The following is a 13795-nucleotide window of genomic DNA, read 5'->3' on the forward strand; positions in this document are numbered from 1 at the left end:
ACACGACATACTCTGTTCTTGATAATGAGGGTGGGGACATGAGTGACCCTTGATTGAACTTGTTCAGTAATTACTAGGATATTAGTTAATGTTTTCTAATAAGAAAAAATGAAATGGAAATAAAAAGTAATTGGACTAAATTAAATAGTCAAATGCATTGGGACATTTTATGTGTTATGTGATATTTCCAAATGACTTATAATATGTGCCATTGGTTGATGTGTGCACACTCCATCATGCTGTCAAGTGTAAATGTTGACCTGCCACTTACTAAGCCTTGACCTCACACTGTGCCTTCCATTACTGGATTGGCAAGTGGTGGGAAATAGTACTCCCAATGTCGGCACCAACAACAAAAACAATTTTGATTCAAGAATTGGAAATTTGTGATTGCCACTACATTGTGGAGTTGAGTCATTACAGAGAAGGGAGGCCTGCAGTAAATTACAGGAATACATTAAAAAACTTGCAGAGAAAGCATGCTATTGGCAAACGGATTTCAGTATAGATAAGTGCGATGGGTTGAATCTTGGTAGGAAGAATAACAAGGCTGCACACTGCTTGGAAGGACAAATTGGCCCTACTTCAGAACTTCAGGTCTTTGCCTTGTGCTGGTAAGGATGCAGGGAGGGTGCAGCTTGAGACAGGGATGAAGGGGTCAGAGGGGTGAAGTTGGGGCAGAGTCAGAGATGTCAGGGGGTGAAGTTGGGAGGGTGGGCTGAAGGTGTTGGGGAGGAAGTGAGGGGGTGATTGGCGGAGGGGGAGGTCTTGCAAAACCTATATAATGACTCTGAAAGATATTATTGAGTGACCGTGAATATATTTCCAGATAATACAGCGAAAGTGCTCACCCATGCAACCACTCGTGGTTTAAATGTCTTTGTTTACGTGACCTACTGTTCCTTCCAGGTCCTGACCTCAGATCCACAGCAGGGGTGGTGGCAGCCTGGAGTGTTGTTGGCTGTCTTGCCTTCGATGACTTTGACAGACATCCTCTGGAGAGCCGAGACCTGGAGGACTCCGAGTTATTTTATCTGTCCCGCTGTAGGTCAGCTGTTCCCTCTGTGGTGAGAGGATAAGGTTGAAGGAGTCACAGACTGGGAGGATTCAGAGGGAATGGACACTATCCAAGAATCCTGAGTGGAAGACGCTGTGATGTTCAACTGCTGTTCCTACTCCCTTTGGATGCCTGAAGGCCCCAAGCTGATTCATTGAAGTGAGGTGAAGAGGCAGTCAGGTGCCCTGATTCCCTCTTGTATTGCCACAGCATGAACTAATGCATTCAAACAGCAGTGGAGTGCGGTTCTGCATTCTTCTCTGGTAGAAACTGTGCGCTCTGCTGCACTAGGGTCTCAATAGCATCTGCCATCATTCCCATGGAGACCTCAAGGCTCACAAATGTCAGCATCACTTCATCAAAGAACTGGTAAATGGACTCCTCTGACTTGCATGGCACTCTGTTGAAAGCCACACTCTGATGTCACTCAGCTTCTTGTCGACTCTTCACCATATAAACGGCTTCCCAGCACTTGTTCTGCAATGACTGTAGGGGAATTGCAGCCAAGAAGGCAGCACCTTGCTTTTCAGAGGAGGCCTTCACCAGGTTGCTGGATGGAGTGGAGGAGAGGCAGGATGCAGTCCAGGATATGACCTTCCAGTAGGGTCACCACCACTGACTGGGATGCAGTGCAAGTCCTGATCAGTGCAAGTATACTCCAGAAGAGGACAGGACGGCAGTATTAGAAGAAGATGAATGATCTTCTTTCCTCAGGCAGGGAACTGAATGACCTCCAGTCACCCTCTGGGCCCCCTCAGACACCCCTCACTCCTCCAACTCAATCTCTCACCCAGCCACCATGGCGATTTCCAACACCAGGCATGAGGCCCATCTCCCACCTTCCCCAGTCACCGTGTCCCCCAATAGAATGTATGTTTCTCAAATTCCAAATCCAGCAACATTTGTGCCGCACAAATGCCAGGCAATGATCATCTCCAACAAGAGTGAATCCAACCATTGCCCTTGACATTCAATGGCATTACCATTACTGAAATCCCCACTATAAATGTCCTGGGGGGTTACCATTGACCAGAAACTGTACTGGACCAACCATATAAATAGCTACAAGAGCAGATTAGAGCTATGAATTTTGTGGTGAGTAACTCATCTCCTAACTCTCCAAAGTTCATTCACCATCTACAAGGCACAAATCTAGAATGTGATAGCTTATTCTTCACTTGCCTGGATGAATGCAGCTTCAAAAAAACTCAAACAATTTGACTGCATCCAGGGCAAAGCAGCCCATCTACCATCTTCACCATCCATTCCCTCCATCCTGGCACACAGTGGCAGCAGTGTGCACCATCTGCAAGATGCACAGCAGCAACTCACCAAGCTTCCTGAGGCAGCACCTCAAATCTGTGACCTGTAACATCTAGAAGGACAAGGGGAGCAGGAGCATGGGAACACCATCACCTGCAGGTTCCCCTCCAAGCTACACACCATCCTGGCTTGTAAATATACTGTTATTCCTTCACTGTTGCTAGGTCAAAATCCTGGAACTCCCTCCCTAACAGCACTGTGGCTGTATCTACACCAATTGCAGCTGTTCAAGAAGACAGCTCACCACCACTTTCTCAAGGGCAATTAGGGATGGTTATTAAATGCTGGCCTGTCCAATGTTGCACACATCCTGTGAAGGGATTAATAAAAGAAATGTCACAATAAAAGGAAAACAAGGGGACATTAGTAGTATTTATTTTTGTTCCAGAGTATTAAGAAAAGTAATTGATCTGAGCCTTGTGAAGAAAAAGCTCAATGGTTTTGTGGGGCCTGAACCTTTGTAACAATAATGACAGGCGACTGGTAATGGGTTGAAGGATTATGGGGAGAAGGCAGGAAAATGGGGATGTGGAGCAAATCAGCCATGATCGAATGGTGGATCAGACTCGATGGGCTGAATGGCCTAATTCTGCTCCTATATCTTATGAACCTACGTTATGAGTGGCAACAGTCAGATTATTATTTTGCTGGCTTTGTGCTCTATGGAATTGTTGAAGACAAATATTGTCACTCAGCTGGCTGAGATCAACTTAACTGACTTCCTTCACCTTTGCAAAGCCATTTTTTATTGATAGCTGGAATGTCTTACCAGGATTGATGTCCTTCATATTCTGACATCGGAGCTGTTTAAAGAGGACAGGTATAGCCGCACTCAGGACAGATTATTATCTGAGAAATTTGTGTAGTTTCTGGTGCACAGTGGGTGACCCGACTGGAATCCACACCTGCAGACATGGCCCTGAAAGTAGTTGGAAATTGGACCTCGGGCATCATCTATATTAAACTGATGAGCTGCTGAATCCCACTGGATGGGTTCTTAGGGATATTGATCAGACCAAAAATAAGGGAGCCCACAAGTAGTTCCTTGCAAAGACAGAGGCATACCAGAATGGAAGGAGGGTTTGTAGGGTCTGAGTTGGTGTGCATAGCTGGCATAGTGGCACAGTAGTTAGCACTGCTGCCTCACAGCACCAAGGACCTGGGTTCAAGTCCTGGCTTGGGTCAATGTACAGACTCTGCACATTCTTCCCATATCTGCATGGGTATCCTCTGGTGTTCTAGTTTCCTCCCACTGTCCCAAAGACATGCTGGATAGGTGCATTAGCCATGCTAAATTCCCCCTCAGTGTACCCTCAATAGGTGCCTGAGTGTAGCAACTAAGAGATTTTCACAGCAACTTCATTGTAGTGTTAATGTAAGCTTTACTTGTGGCACTAAAGAATAAACTTTAAAAGTCGCCTTATTGCTGCAAATGTAAGAAAAAGTTTAATTTCCTTTAATGACTGCAGATTAGCTCACTTTCAAGTCACCTAATTAATAATTTCATTTTATTGGCACTGTAATAACTGAGGTAAATTCTGCCCACCTTGTACTTTCCTATCTGATCTATTATTCTTGAAAAGTTTTCCTTAGAAAAGTGAAATACTTCAATCAAGATAACTGAGCTAAATTTCTCATTTATGGACACAAATGATATGACTTTTCCAGAGCACTGGAGTAGCAATGTCATTCCCAGCAGCTACTAGCTTCTCGGCGTTATCTGTTAATTAAAATAGAGGAACGCTTCACATGCCCTTAACTAGAATCCATCATCCCAAAATCCTGCTGGCATTAGTACACCTGTCAATCATCACCAACCTTACAGCTCCGAAATGAAGGTTTACACTAGAGGAGGTTGTACACTGTTGAAATGAAATTTAAAACGCATTAATATAAGAGGTATTTTAAGTTAACCTGCCTGGCAGGAAACAATTAGATCAGCCAGGTTTTACACTCTGTCTGAATTGACCTCCTGCAGGCTTCAGTGTTAAGTAAGATTGGTGGGATACAGGACAAATTATGGACTTGATTCCATCAGTTTGTGGCTTGGCAAATGAGGCTACAAATACCACCTTCACATTCCCAGCCTCCCCCCACTACACCCCCCTCACCAGTGAACCAATTTAATTAATTTACTACATTTCCCCCACATTCTCCCAAAAAATAATGTTTTCAGAATTGTTGCATCTTGAAACATTTTAGCCAGAATAATGCATTGAACCTAATGATGATCTGTGTAATATGTGGACACAATCCTGATTCGATGGTTACTGAGTTTCAGACAGACTGATCTTAAATTCTATTCAGATAATGAAAATACCATTTAAATCTAATCGTTCAAAAGCTCAAGAACACTATGGAAAATACGTTATAAAGATATGCCGAAAAAATGCAATTTCCCTTTCCTCCCTCCCAGAAAACAGTATATCTGCATGGAATGGAGAGCAGATTCTCAACACGGCAAGCATCATTGACATCATTTGGTCGACACAGTAGCACAGTTGTTAGCACTGTTGCATCACAGCTCCAGGGATCTAGGTTCAATTCCCAGCTTGGGTCACTGTCTGTGATGAGTTTGCACATTCTCCTTGTGTCTGCGTGGGTTTCCTCCGGGTGCTCCGGTTTCCTCCCACAATTCAAAGATGTGTGGGTTAGGTTGATTGGCCATGCTAAAAAAATTGTCCTTAGTGTCCTGAGATGTGGAGGTTAGAGGGATTAGTGGGTAAATATGTGGGAGTGAGGCCTGGGGGGAATTGTGGTTGGTGCAGACTTGATGGGCCGAATGGCTCTTTCCGTACTGTGGGGTTTCTATGTTTTTATGACATTCTCTTGCTTACGGGGCGGCACGGTGGCAAAGTGGTTAACACTGCTGCCTTACAATGCCAGGGACATGGGTATGAATCCCGGCTTGGGTCACTGTCCGTATGGAGTTTGCACATTCTCCCCGTGTCCATGTGGGTTTCCTCCGGGTACTCTGGTAATGTCTCACAGTCCAAAGATGTACGGGTTAGGTGGATTGGCCATGCCAAATTGCCCCTTAGTGTCAAGGGGGCTAATAGGGTAAATATGTGAAGTTATGGGTATAGGCACAGCAAGAAGTCTCACAACACCAGGTTAAAGTCCAATGGGTTTATTTGGCATCACAAATATTTGGTGATGCCAAATAAACCTGTTGGGCTTTAACCTGTTGTTGTGAGACTTCTTATGGTCCCCACCCCAGTTCAACACCAGCATTTCCACACTATGGGGATAGGGCCTGGGTGAGATTGTTATTGATACAGACTCAATGGGCTGAATGGCTTATAGTTGCGAACTATATGGATTCTATAATCATATGATTCTACCAAGCAAGTGCCGTCAGTGGAGATCTGCCAGGGTTTCACTTTCTCTTCGTGTGGAGAGGAATCGAATGACACAGTTAAAGGTAGCTAATGAAGGATACGTCGCAGTCAAGTGAAATTTGGTTTGTTAGTCAGTAGCCACATTTCTCTTACAACTGAGGAAATACACTGTAGTTACCATGTTGCTTTTACATATTAAGCACATATTATTCTGTAGTCAATCAGTCTGGACATCATGAGTCTGTGGGATATATTGTGAAAGCTTATTAGGAATTATTATGCAATTATTCTGGTTGCAGTTCCCACATCTTAAAAGAAATAAGACAACAATGGAGCTGAACACCACCTTTATGAATGAACGGCACAATGATTTAAACCTCTTAATCATTCTCTATCACTCAAACACCTTGACTGCTGAGATAAGATCAACGCTGGAGTTAGTTGTCCTTGAATAAAGTGGCTGTAAATGTTCATGCACTATAAGCTGTGGGAAAAATTATTTTCATGGCAATACAGATAACATACTGATGTGACCTTTAAGAATGTTCCTGAATTCCACTGTTTATGCTACCTTATTACAATGCTGTGAAAGGCAGTAGTACACTTCTGAGGAAAAGTTTTTATTTTGCAAGGATTTATTAGTCTATTAAGTGTAAATGCATGTAGCTGGTTTAATAATTTTCAGGAACATCATTTTTGATCCACTGGGCAAAATATAAGAGGTAGTTCAAAGTATATTCTTGCAGTGTACTCAGCTGTCAGCGGGGTTGTAAACTTCTCATCGGCCTGTTCCTTTATTGTGAAGATTGATTGTTTGAAAGCATGAGCTTCTGTATTGGAAAAGAAGCATCTCAATCCGGTCTGGTTTCAATTATAACATTGAGTGGATGTAGAGTTTTGATATCATTATTAGATCCTGTAGTATTCTCAATTCCTTCAGCCACTATTGTATCACCTTTGAAGAATATTAATTAACGTCTACTCTGAACAGTTCCATTTTGCATCTGTCTTACCTGTCTTGCATCATGACCATTTAGTTTTTACAGTTGTAATGACAGCAAAACTGTTAGTGGTCAAAGTCATTATTCCTCTGAAATCAGCAGCAACTTCTGGAGTCCACACCAGTGCAGTTGGATGTAGGAATCCAGAAATTACTGTCTGTGATTAGATGCATATCCCTTTGGTGCATGGCAGAGGTCCCCAGAGTCTGCAATCAATTAGAAATCACGGAATTGATGAAACTTTACCCCTTTACATGGTAACCTCGGGCTGAATTTAATGTCGAGTTTGAGGAAGGGGACAATTAATTGTGCGTGTGGGCGTTGGGTGGGGATCTGTCGCTTTTCTACCTCTGTCTTGATTACTTAATTAAGTCGGGGGCAGGAATGCCCTTGGACAGCCTTCCTGTCCCGTCTCCAATGGAGATATGCAGATATTGCCCACTTAAAGGCTTCAACCCATCGCTGGGGGATAGCAGCAAGGCCAGAATGCAAAACCTTGTTGAATTAGCTTGCAGGTTCCTGGAGTGGCAGGGTAGGTGGGACATGGGAATGGTGGGGTTGAAGGGGAGAAGTAGACAGGACTTACTCAAGATAGAGGTCAGAGAAATTACTCATAATGGAGGATGATGACATGTTGGTAACCACTTAGCCTTGGAGTTTATTAGTGTATGAATTATAATCTATATCAATCTGTTACTATGTGCAATGTCTGTCTGCTTCGAGAACCTGCACATAAGCTGCAATTCTGATTGGCCAGAACCCAGCCCCCACTGTGGGCAACATTTTGTGATTGGACACAGATCGCGCTGCGGGCATGTGCATCCCTGGAAGCAGCGCAGACATCCTCATGATCAGTGCATGTGCCTGCGTGATTAGAAATAGCCCAAGCTCGGGAATGAGGATTGGGCCATGGAACAGAACGTAAAACAATGCAGAATAAATTGAGGAGGGGAGACCTTATCAGAATTTGGCAATATGTTGGTTCTGGCAAGAGAAGTGGAGTGAATCCTGTCAATCTTCTTCGCTCACCAGGGTAAATGAGCCTGATGCAGCCTTTTTCGAGACTCCTTCATATATCCCTCATAGCTCCACCTTCATCATTCACCCAGCCACTTTGGCCTTTGCCAATACCTGTAAGAAGGCCCTCCTCCCCCCTCCCCCAATCACTATGAACCCCCCCTCCCATTCACTGCCATGCTCGTCACACTCCAGCTCCCACTCAAGATCCATGCCTGCCACACTTCATCACCGTCTTAAATGCCAAATGACCTCAGTCTTTCTCCTGCCTTCCATTTTAACTCCGCACCTTGCTTTCATGCCCACATGTCTGCCCTTGGTCTGCTGCAATGTTCCAGTGAAGCCCAGCAAATTGAGGGAACATAGAAATTGCTTGAAAAGCAGCAACTTGAGAACAAACAATAGATTGTGTAAGAAGGGCAGGGGAGGTGTTTTGCATTGAGGCAATACATGTGTGGAATATTTAAAAAAGATGGAAGGGAAAGGTCAAAATCTAAAGTTGTCCAACTCAATGTTGATTCTCGAAGGTTTAAATGTGCATGACTGGAAGATAATATGCTGCTGCTCCAGCTTGTGCTGGGTTTCACCCACAGCGTTGCAGCAGGCCAAGGACGGACATGTGGGTATGAGAGCAAAGTGTGGAGTTAAAATGGCGAGCAGCAGGAAGGTTGCGGTCATGCTTGCAGACTGAGTGAAGGTGTTCCACAAAGTGGTCACTCAGTCTGCATTCAGTCCCCCCAATTTAGAAGAGAATGCATTGACAGCAGCGAACACAATGAACCAAATTATATTTCTAGTAACTTTTTCTTAAACTTTAATGTTTCCTTTCTTATTAACTTATGTGTCTGCATAAGTTTCCTCTGGGTGCTCCAGTTTCCTCCCACAGTTCAAAGGATGTGCGGGTTAGATAGATTGGCCATGCTAAATTCTCCCTCATTGTACCTGAACAGATGCCGGAGTGGGGCGACTAAGAGATTTTCACAGTAACTTCATTGCAGTGTTAATGTAAGCCTACTTGTGACACCAATAAGTAAACTTTAAAGAGAGATGATCGTCACTACTTTCTGTTTGTTTCCAGTGTTCTAACATGTATAAAATACCATTTGCCTTTTTAATGTGCTGCCTCCTGTAATCCTGTTTTTTCAAAGATTTATGTGTTCTTCTGCTCCGCTGGGATATTAGCAAGTGTTTCGACTTTCCAGTTCCTTCAGATTTCTCACCCTCCCGATCGGCAAACTGCTGATCGTGAGTGTGACTTGTGCTGGCAGCTCAGCAACTGCATTTAAATTAGCACATGTCGCAAAGTTGGCACAAAGATTTCCCCCTACCCCCACCCCCACCCACACCATCAGACAAACAAAGGAGGACACATGCTCTTCCCACCGTCTGCCCAACCTTCACCCAGCATAGAAACAATCACCCCCTCAGTGCTGAACTTTAGCATCAGTCGCAAGTTTGGTTAGACCTTGGAGGGAGGTCTAAGTCACAATTTATTCCCCAAAGTTTGAGCTGGAGCCGATTTCAGAGAGCTGTAGTGTGAGCCCGGTGCAATGTCTGTGCTTCACACTAATTGGGTTTGACGTTGTGTGGAGTATAAATGTTGTAACTGTGCACCACTGAATATTTAAATTCAAACTGCAGAGAGAAGAGCTCTGTGCCTTTTTGACAGCCCGATTCCTACCTTTCGGGTTTTTTGATACAATTTGTTCAAATAGAAACAGAAAAGTCTGAAAAGCACACAGCAGGCCTGTCACCGTCTCAAAATAAGATGGACTCATGTTTCAGACTGCCCATCAGAAGGAAAAGTGGAAGATGAATGAACTCATTTACAAGACTTAGCAAAATGGAGGTGAGGGAGAGAACAACAGGCAGTATAGTCAGTGATTCTGACAACCAAAGAAAAAGGCAACAAATGGGTTTCATAACCTATTTGGTTCATATAACTTTTCACAAGGATAATACCCAGCTCTATAATGGGTAAAACATAGAGCAAAATGGTGTCATATCCTAGCTAGTTGCATTTAATTCACATCAACAGATGGAACAAAAAAATAGATAAACGTAACTCTTACTTTTATAAATGTATATTTGGAGAGGGTGTTCTGTAAATTGCTTATTGTATGATTGGTTCATTGTTCTCCATTTGCACAGAGTGGGATCATTCACATCTCTATATTCAATTCTGTCCCACATAATTTGAAGAATGGTATTTACGTCCACCTCTGCAGCAAAGCTCTGGTAGAATCCAGTCAACTTGACCAAACGTGTGTAACAAGGCCCTCAAAATGGGGTCCATGAACTCCCATGGTCTGGCTGCTGCCTTTTTTGAAGTGGTGATTTGTTAGGTGGCCAAAGTGCCTGCCTGTTTTAGATGGTAAATGAGGGTGTCGGGATGTACCTAGCCAATTGATCATTGAGGCTCCAATTTTTAGAACCTATACTTTCATAATCTGCCTGAGCCTCAAGGTAATGTGGTGTTCCATGGGGGTCTACCTGATGGTCATTACCATTGTAAGAAATCTCACAGCACCAGGTTAAAGTCCAACAGGTTTATTTGGTAGCAAACGCCACTAGCTTTCGGGGCTCTGCCCCTTCGTCAGATGAGCCCGAAGGCTAGTGACGGTTGCTACCAAATAAACCTGTTGGACTTTATCTGGGTGTTGTGAGATTATTTACTGTGTTTCCCCCAATCCAACACCAGTACCTCCACAGAGTCATTATCATTACCAACTTTCTCCTTTACTCCATTATAATACTTTTTGGAGACTGTTCCTCAAACAGCCATTTAAAGGGGTTTGTCTTGCATTATTCCAGGAAGCCTATATTGTAGATCATTGTCTTCATTCTGTTACCCTTTCCTAGCTCGTCTCTTCCCATTTGGTCACTATCACATTGCTGTTTATGGGAGCTAGTTGTATTTGTACAAATTGATTGCTGTGCTTTCGATATTACAATGACAATTACAATTATTATGATATTACAATGAATATTACAATTCAGAAGTAAAGTGCTTTAATATATCATGAGGTTGTGAAAGGTTCTATATAAATGCAAGGCTTATGATTCTTTTTATTTATTTTTGTTCAGCAGGAGACATGGCGTAATGACTTTATTCAGACCATTGAGGTTGATCTATTGAAATATTAACTCTCTGATTAAGGAGCCAATTGATGAGTCAATCAGGGAGTCTTTTCCTTGTATTTAACTGGGAGTATCAGTTCCTCTGGCACTCCCAAAGATGGACTGCTGACTGCTAGCACTCTGTGTACCACTGTTGGAATTGTAAATAAAGGCATTTTGGTGGAGGGACTTCAGCCCCTGAAGACTTATTCCACATGGTGTGAAACATTTACTCTAGAGGTTTCTGTGTGGCCTGTATGCTGAGTAAGATATTGAGCTACTGCCCAAACATAGGCCAGAATTCTCCAATGACATTCGTTCCACCACCACTGCGAGCAAGAATGGGAAATCTGGTACTCAGCCAAATCTCCATTCATAGCCGGAGAATTCCAGCTGTGGACGAGGTCAGAGAATTCTGACCATAGATGGCAATGATAGTGTATTTATTCTGCACTTTACATGTTTCACTGACTTTATTTATGGTACATATAATTTAAATACCACTCCTCCATAAGTCTCCTTATTTTAAATTTACCGAATATTTTTAGAAAGATAAAAATAACAGCAAAGAACTGTTTGAATTATAATGAAGAAAATTGGCCATCCAACTTGTCCTCACCCAATGCCCTAATTGAGTGACCTCTGAACCTCAAATAAATTTGTGGTGCAGATGGAGGAACAGAAATGATGATTAAAAGGTCCTAACATTCACCTTTGTCTGAATCCTCAATTTATTACTGCCTTGCTGAGATAAACCCAACATTAATTTACTGCACATTATTATTACTGCATGACTGAGATAAATCCAATTTACTGCACATTATTCTCTATCTTCCTCCTATCTATTTTTGAAAACAAAAATCAGAGTGGAATTAAAGAAATGCGTGTTGGAAATGTACAATAATTCAGCATTGCCACTGGCTACTGCGCTTTTCACAGGAATATTTCTGAACATATTGCAGAGCCCTTTGCTATCGTTGGCCATTTCAGTGCTGTGCCCTGAGGTGCAAGTTATCGGCACATCAAAATACTGCTTATGTTTACTAATTGGCCTCCACCCTAGTTGGTAGCAGTATATTTTGATTTGAATGTGGCTGCGGTTTGCTACTGTGTACTATCCACTTCCACTATCTGTCAATTATTTTGAAGTGACTCCCATTTATCATAAAGTTTAACTGCACAGCTCGGAGGCCTGCCAGTAAGGCACACGGATTGGGGAGCGAGAGGCTAGTGAGAACAATAGACAAAAAACAAATCTGGATAAAAGTTGTGGAAAGATATGAGATACAAAATTTAATAAACAATGGAACAGATGGAGGGCAGCATGGAGTCGGAATGAGACCTACCTCAAAGAGAAAACAAATAGCGGAGTGAGCCAATATGTGGCAACAGAACAATGTAAAGCCAAGAAACACAACATCAGAGAGATCCAAGAGAGAAAAAAATCAACAGAATAAAACATCAATTATTCTCCTTATGTTCTTCACTCTTGTTTTCTTTAATTTTCCTCTCCTTAAGGTGTGACTTCTGTTGAAATACAGTACCACTAGTATCTTACACCCTCATTTACCTAACTGCTGATGAAACTACATGAGTGCTGGCAGGTACTGGCAGGTAGGTTGACCATTACTGACCCTAGTCCTAACTGAATAATTTTGTCAATTCTCAAATCATCAGGTAAGCCAGATTTTGTTTTTGTTCCTTGCGCATCTGAGTTATTTTTTGGTCCCATTTATGATAATTTTTTCACTAATAATCCTAAATTGGAAAGTGTGATTGCGGCGACACTGTGGCACAGTGGTTAGTACTGCTGCCTCACAGTGCCAGGAACCTGGCTCAGGTCTGTGTGCTGTTTGCTCGGTTTCCCCATGTCTGCGTGGGTTTCCTCCGAGTGATCTGGTTTCCTCCCACAGTCCAAAGATGTGTGGGTTAGATTGATTGGCCTTGCTAAATTGACCCTCGTGTCAGGGGGATTAGCAGGGTAAATGTATGGGGTTATGGGAATAGGGTCTGAGTGGGATTGTGGTCGGTGCAGACTCGATGGGTCGACTGGCCTCCTTTTGTACTGTAGGGATTCTATGATCCTATAAAATATATGAGTATGTGATATATATATATAAAATATCACACAAAGCTGCATACTGTCTCTTATTGGAAAACATTTTGAATTAGTTTAATTTTAAATATTATTTATACCTTTCTTGAGACAACCCAGCTTCAAAACCTTTTGTATTAACTGGAACTTATTCTCAAGTAACAGACTGACCTGACATCCTTGAAACCCCACTGATCCAACCTGTCAGTCCTTATGCAGTAGAACAAACAGAGATGAAATGTGGTGGCACACTTACATTTCTTTTTCGAGATCAATTATTTATAAATTTTTGCTTCATCTTCAAAATGAGCAAGCCTGGCGTTTGAGTTGTATGTGTAAGTTAATTAGATTACAGACTGTTTCATTCTAAACTCTTCACTGCTCGCTGCCTACATTTCATCTGTGTCCTCTTCTTTACTTTAAACTGTGTCCTGTGCCAAAGACAGAAAGAAAATAATATGTCTGTATCTCCGTCAGCCTGATTGCTTTATAACTTTTTTTCTCTTTTACAAAATGGACAACTAACTGCTGGTTAAATTGTTCCAGCTGGTCACATGCTGGCTTCTGGAAGTTTCTGAGCAGTTTGAACATGAACAAAGGCCAACGCGTCCAACCCCCTGGAATGGAACTTGCCTTGCATTGTATAAACATTCCAGTCAAGCCAACACAGTGGATTAGCAGACAAATTGTCTCTCCTAGCCAGCCATGGATGAAGGTGGCTGTTTGTGACTCCTATGGCTGGATTTTCTGCCCTCTCATGACCATTTTCTGGTCATGAATGCCATTGGAGAGTGGCAGAACCTTCTGGGGTTTTAGATGATCTGCACCCTCCGCCACTGGG

The sequence above is a fragment of the Carcharhinus amblyrhynchos genome, chromosome 6 (genome assembly GCF_965287045.1).
Source record: "Carcharhinus amblyrhynchos chromosome 6, sCarAmb.v2.hapA, whole genome shotgun sequence".
NCBI classification, from domain to species: Eukaryota; Metazoa; Chordata; class Chondrichthyes; order Carcharhiniformes; family Carcharhinidae; genus Carcharhinus; species Carcharhinus amblyrhynchos.